Genomic DNA, 5,841 nt, shown 5'->3' on the forward strand with positions numbered 1-5,841 from the left:
ACCATGGAAAAACAAGACTATCAGGCACTAGTGGGAGCTGAGCTCAAGTAAAATCAAAATGGTTCTCAAGTTATGGTAATGGCAGAAATTTTTTCTCGTCAGTTGGGGAGTATTGTCAAGAGTGCACAAGACAGCCCCCTGCCTCCTGCTTCATGATCATGAATCACTCTCTCTCAAGTATCAGTTCTTACACTCTAGATGACAATAAACAAGTGAGAAACACCCTGAAGTCTTTGTAAGATGCACAGGTTCACATGTACTACCACCCATCTTTCAGATTGTATGCCAGACAGACAGACAAGAGGTAACTGCTGGAATCCTGGCAAGTCACTGCCTGAGCCTGCTGCCTTCCGAAAGCCTCTCTTACCTGGTCCACCACATTGACCACCATGTCCCCGCCCACACTGTAGCAGAGCCTGCTAAGAGGACCGGGCCTTGGCCATCTCTGCTCTGGATGTCCTAACCTTGGATCTCTTTTCTACCTTGTTCAGGGGCAGTGGTTGTCAGAGACATATGGAGGTACTGAAGGCCAGGGTGCAGACCTGGCCCTTTGCCTGCCTCCCCCTGGGGCACATGATGGCAGACTGACCTGGAGATCTTACAAGTCACCTTGGAGGGGCTCGATAGGCTGCTTGAGCAGAGAGTGTGGCCCAGTAAATGCAAAAAGCAGGTGATAGATCTGTGGAATATGTCCCTGGCCATCTGGACCTCAGGATACATAGTGGGGTCTCTAGCCTGCTCAGCAATGGCCCCAACAAGCAGTAGTTCAGTGTACAGAAATGGGGGAGCCGCTCTTTGGGATATTCATAGATGTTGTCAAAGACGATACGGGGTTGTGTCTGTCCTAGCCCACTTGCTCCGGTGGGTCAAGACAAGAAAAGTCCAAGTTCAGCTATGCTCCAAGAAGCTGCAGAGTCTGTCAAACTGCACCTCTAAAATACAAAGCATTCTGAGTGTGCTTCATCTGGACTCCATCCTGGAGATGGACATGGGCGATTTGTGGGATTAACAATGGAAAACATGGTCCTTAATCTGGACAAACCTTTCCATCCTCTCTCTCTCCAAAATGAGTGCAAACATCATACTTCTGGATTCGATTCCTTCTTCATCCAACTACTGCAGCACAAAAATCTCCCAACTTCATACACATGTCTTCCTTTATGGAGAGCTGCCTAAGGTGTTCAGGACTCTGAAGCCCTTGATGACTTTGAGCTCATGTCCACTGAATGGTGCAGACTTGAGGTATCTGTCCCAGTGTCCCTGCACCAGTCAGCTCAAGCACTGGCATCTCAGCAGGGCATGCATGGATCACTTCAGTCCTGAGCTCCTCCGAGCTCTGCTGGAGGAAGTGGCTGGCACCCTGGAGACCCTGGCTTTAGAGCACTGTGGGGTCACTGAGGCCCAGTTCTCTGCCATCCTGCCCACCCTAAGCCAGTGCTCCCAGCTCAGTTTGTTCAGTTTCTATGGGAACCGCATCTCCAGGGCCTCCCTGCAGAACCTGCCGAGCCACACAGCCAGACTAAGCCGGTTAAGCCAAGGGTTGTATCCAACCCTTCTGGAGATTTATGACCACCCATGTCTGTATCGGTGTGAAGTAAAAAAGGAGAGATTTTCTCAGGTTTCTGTGAGCTTGAAGCAGATCCTGAGGGACATACAGCCAGACCCTAAGGTCCAGATCTGCACTCCTTTAAGAGCTGTAATAAGTGCCAATTCTACAACCTTGCACCCAGTGCTAACTGGGCAATCACAGAGGAATATATATCCCTTTTCAAGGGAGATTAGACAATGTAGGTTTGTGCATGTCAATAGTCCATGTCATTTCCTGTGGTGCCTTGGAAATGAACGTGAGTGTGCTCTTTAGGACACTGTACCTTCTAGAATGGTCACAAACCCCATGCCAATCCCCAAGGATAAAGAAAAGAGGACAGTTTCCTCTGCTTTCTAGTTTCAATGCTAGGAACAATGGTCTCAACAAAGGAATCTGGAGTGGATTCAGCCTGGGAGGAACAAGAGGGAATCCTTGTTTCCTGGATGGTTCTATAGAAATGGCCACTTCCTGATGAAGTTGCTTATTCTGTTCATTTTACTTTATGACAATAAGTTATTGAAGAAAAAAAAAGACAATTGCTACCTTAGGGACTGCAGCATCCCAGAGATGACTCAGCTAAATTCCTGCTAATTTGCTCAACACCTGTCCTCTGCTGAGCAATGCTACTTTCCATAGTTCATACATATATGAAGGTAACAGTGTGAAGGTGTCTATTTCCCACTTTCCAGAGCAGCCACATTTCAACGTCTTGCAAACAACCTGGGGAACCTACTCCACTTGACCAGATGTCAGCTCCCATAGTGCCACCCTGTGGTTCTGCCAAATACACTTTGTTCTGCTTAGTTTCCATATACTACATGCATTTCCTTTGAAAATAAGCAGACCAGCATAGGAAACAACTTTACAGTATGAAGTCAGAGTCTATTCCTCAGTAGTCCCAAGAACCCATCATTGTTATTGAAGGCAACTTCTGTGCAAAGGGTGAGAAAACTTGTTCCCTGTGGGATAACTAAGGTATTCCTGGGTCCTGATCTTAGAATCATGCAAGCCATCTTTGCAATCCTGAAAATGCTATAGCAAGTTGCCACTCAATATATCATCCCAAATGGACAAAGGTTGCCTAACATGAGGTCAGAAGAGCCACATCATTAGGTAAGTAGTTTCACATCTGCAGGTAAGAAGTTTCGTACAAACTCCTAAGTGCCCTACAGCAAAAATAGTAGCCATATCTCCCATCATGAAGAAAGTGAAAGGAAAATACTAAATAACTCCAGAAAGTTACCCCCAATTTATCTCTAGTTAAAAAGTCGGGGGAAAATAAGGAGTTAAAGTATCCAGCCACATTCTCTGGATTCTTGCCTCTACTTCTGAGTACAAAAAGGAGACAAAAATTTATCAGACAAATCAGAAGAACAATAACACACAAGTGGGTTGGCTTTCAGCTTTGATGGATTTAGGGGTGATTATGCTCCAATGATATCAGCAATCTCCCAAACCACCCAGCTATTTCCTAGATCCTATGAAGGTCTAGATACTATGTTATGGAGAAACAGTTTTGTAGATAACGAGTCTCGTTTCCAGCTTGGCCTCTTCCATTCCCAAGGTATGCAGCGGCCTACCCTTTCTAATCAGAAGAGAATGGACATAAAACCAGTTTTCCAGCTCAAGATGACAGGAAGAATACTGCAGGACAGCAAGCACAGAAAACCCAGACCTTAACAAGGCCTAAATCCATTTGTCTCCACAGAAACTGCTTGACCAGAGATGGGCCTCATGGGTTCAGTCTCATTCCTCATACCCAGTGTCCAATTTTAGGACAAAACATCACTTGCTCAAATACAGCAATCAATATCTGGCCTCCAAGTCAGCTTCCCTAGATTCACCAGCTCTTCCTTCAATAATTCCAAGTCTGTAGAGACATAGTATTCCATGTCCAAAATCCTGTAGTCCATTTGTAGGCATTTTCTGAGAGAGCCTATCCTTTCTGATCATCTGCCCGTATTCACTATCATGCGAGCTGAAGCCTATCAACATCCTGAACCTCCCTGGTATTATGATCAAATCTCAAGCATTAAACACTACCCATCTTCGGTTTCCAATGAAATTCTGATTCTTGAACACTTTTGGCTCCAGAAGCAAGATGGCTTTTGTCTAGGCAGTACCTACTTAGGTGCAACTTTCCATCACTTACAGTTGTCTGTCCAGTTGGTGGGAAACACACTGAAGCTTAGATTCTGAATCCACCAAATGCTTAGCCTTTGGCAGAGCTTGTCTGCTATATTACTGGAAAGAATACAGGCAGGAGAGAAGTACTTAAGGCAGATCCAGGTCAGGATTACACAGCTTAGAGTCTGAATTCGGAGATGCCCATGAAATCACAGAACTTAGCTTTGGTGACAACTGCCATATGAAATATTAATTGTACAGGACAAATTCAATGAAACAATAGGTCCTGACACCAATAGTGTGGCCTACCTGTTGCCTACCCCCATGATGGTGTCCTGAAAATACTATGGCACAGTGTTTCAAAAGCAATCACCAGGGCTGCCTTTCCTGTCCACCATGACAACCAACTCCTTCTAGCCTGAGCCCAGAATGTGGACACAGCCTTCCTGATGGCTAGCCTCAAAATGAGGGAAACATCATTCTCAATGATGTCAGTCTCCCAAATTACCAAGGCATTCCCAAGATCAAGATAGTGTTTCCCAAAATTTCTGTAGATAAGACTGGAGGGTTCTGGATAATTGTAAAACAAGAAGGCAAGCAGGATAAGCATTTCTCCACTTAACGACTACAATCTAGTGAAGTGTAGTTGCCAGACAAACAGCGAGTTCATTATGAGCCAAGATGATTTCCTGGGATTTGGCTGTTTGAGTGGTCTGGGTTTTTAAGTGTGAAGAATCAGATTTTCATTGGAAACTGAAGGTGAGTATTGAAGTTGGATGTAAGCCTCAGAGATAGAGAGCAAGTTTTTACACTAGCAAGGACAGTTAAGAGTATGAACAAACAGGATGGAAGGCTCAAGGCATTGCAAAGGCCCTTCCCCTTCCATATCTGCTTCAGTCTATTCACCTCCTTACTCTTCTTGCTGCGAATTCTGCCCAGTGGTGCAAATGGAGGTGGCCCCCTAGAAGCCCCCTTCCTCCAGCTTGTTACCTTTCATAGGAAGGATGTGGCCTTGGAATTAAGAGTCCAGTTCAGCAATATGTTGAGCCTAGTCAGATATGTTTTGGTTCCTTTGCATTTTTCCAGGATGGAGCTTTCAGGAAGAACAAGCAATACCAGCAGAACATTCCCAACTGAGTAGATACCATGGAGAAAGATAGGTTCTCTGTCAAGCTGGATGGAAAGGAGTTTTCTCCAGAGAAACTCAAGATCAAGGTGCTAGGAGATGTGATTGTGGTACCTGGCAAGCATGAAGAACGCCAGGCAGGAGACTTTGCCATCTCATGACTCCACCCCCCATCCAAAAGCCTTCAGGACAAGGAGGGGCCTGGCTTTATCTCCACGGAGCTACATGAAATACTGGATCCCAGCTGAAATGGACCCTCTCATCCCACCCCCGACGACGACGGCAATGACCCTGTCCCTTTGATGGGATCCTCACTCTGAATGGGCCAAGGAAACAGACCTCTGGCCCTGGACACACCATTCCCATCACCCGTGAAGAGAAGCCTACTGACACTGCAGGCCCAGAGAAGCCCTTTCTCTAAATTCATTTTTTAAAAATAAAAGTTCTCCACTTGTGAACGAAAATCTCGTGACTAGTGCTCAAGCTTCTCAATGCCAAGGGCAAGCCCAAATTATTAAGCTAGTAAAATACCATTCAGCAGCAGAATGCTTATTTTTGTGTTTGAATATTCACTCCAGGATTTTTGCCACAGATACACAGCTCGCTGTGAGAATGGCAAAATAAGGTTTGACTCCCACTCCACAAGCTTGCTATAATCTTCCTGTCTCCATGCACTCGCCTAACACCTGTGAGTTGTCATGTCCCCGTCTGCCTGTAAGAAACCCGAATTACTCACTAGTGGCTGTTCACATGCCTACTATTTTAGTCCCATAATACAAATGAGACCTGCAATCAGGGAAATCTTGTTCTTCAAATGTATAGAGTAGGCCCTCTGTGTTTATCAGGACATAATCAGTAATACAATTGCATTTAAGAACAAGATCTGAAGTTTCCACATCATTCAAATCTACTTAGTGATGTCACCCAAAAGGATTGAAGTCTGGAGACAACAGCCCCACCACTTGGATCTGTCTTTCCCAAAATCATCTAAGCAAGGAGA

General features: G+C 45.3%; 1 pseudogene; it reads left to right on the forward strand.

Annotated features, from left to right (window-relative positions):
- Positions 1-4,861: 4,861 nt before the first annotated feature.
- Positions 4,862-5,262, forward strand: LOC122125918 (annotated as a pseudogene).
- The last annotated feature ends 579 nt before the right edge of the window (positions 5,263-5,841 follow it).

Source organism: Dipodomys spectabilis, unplaced genomic scaffold (assembly GCF_019054845.1).
Source record: "Dipodomys spectabilis isolate Male_0828 unplaced genomic scaffold, ASM1905484v1 ptg000267l, whole genome shotgun sequence".
In the NCBI taxonomy this organism is placed as follows: domain Eukaryota; kingdom Metazoa; phylum Chordata; class Mammalia; order Rodentia; family Heteromyidae; genus Dipodomys; species Dipodomys spectabilis.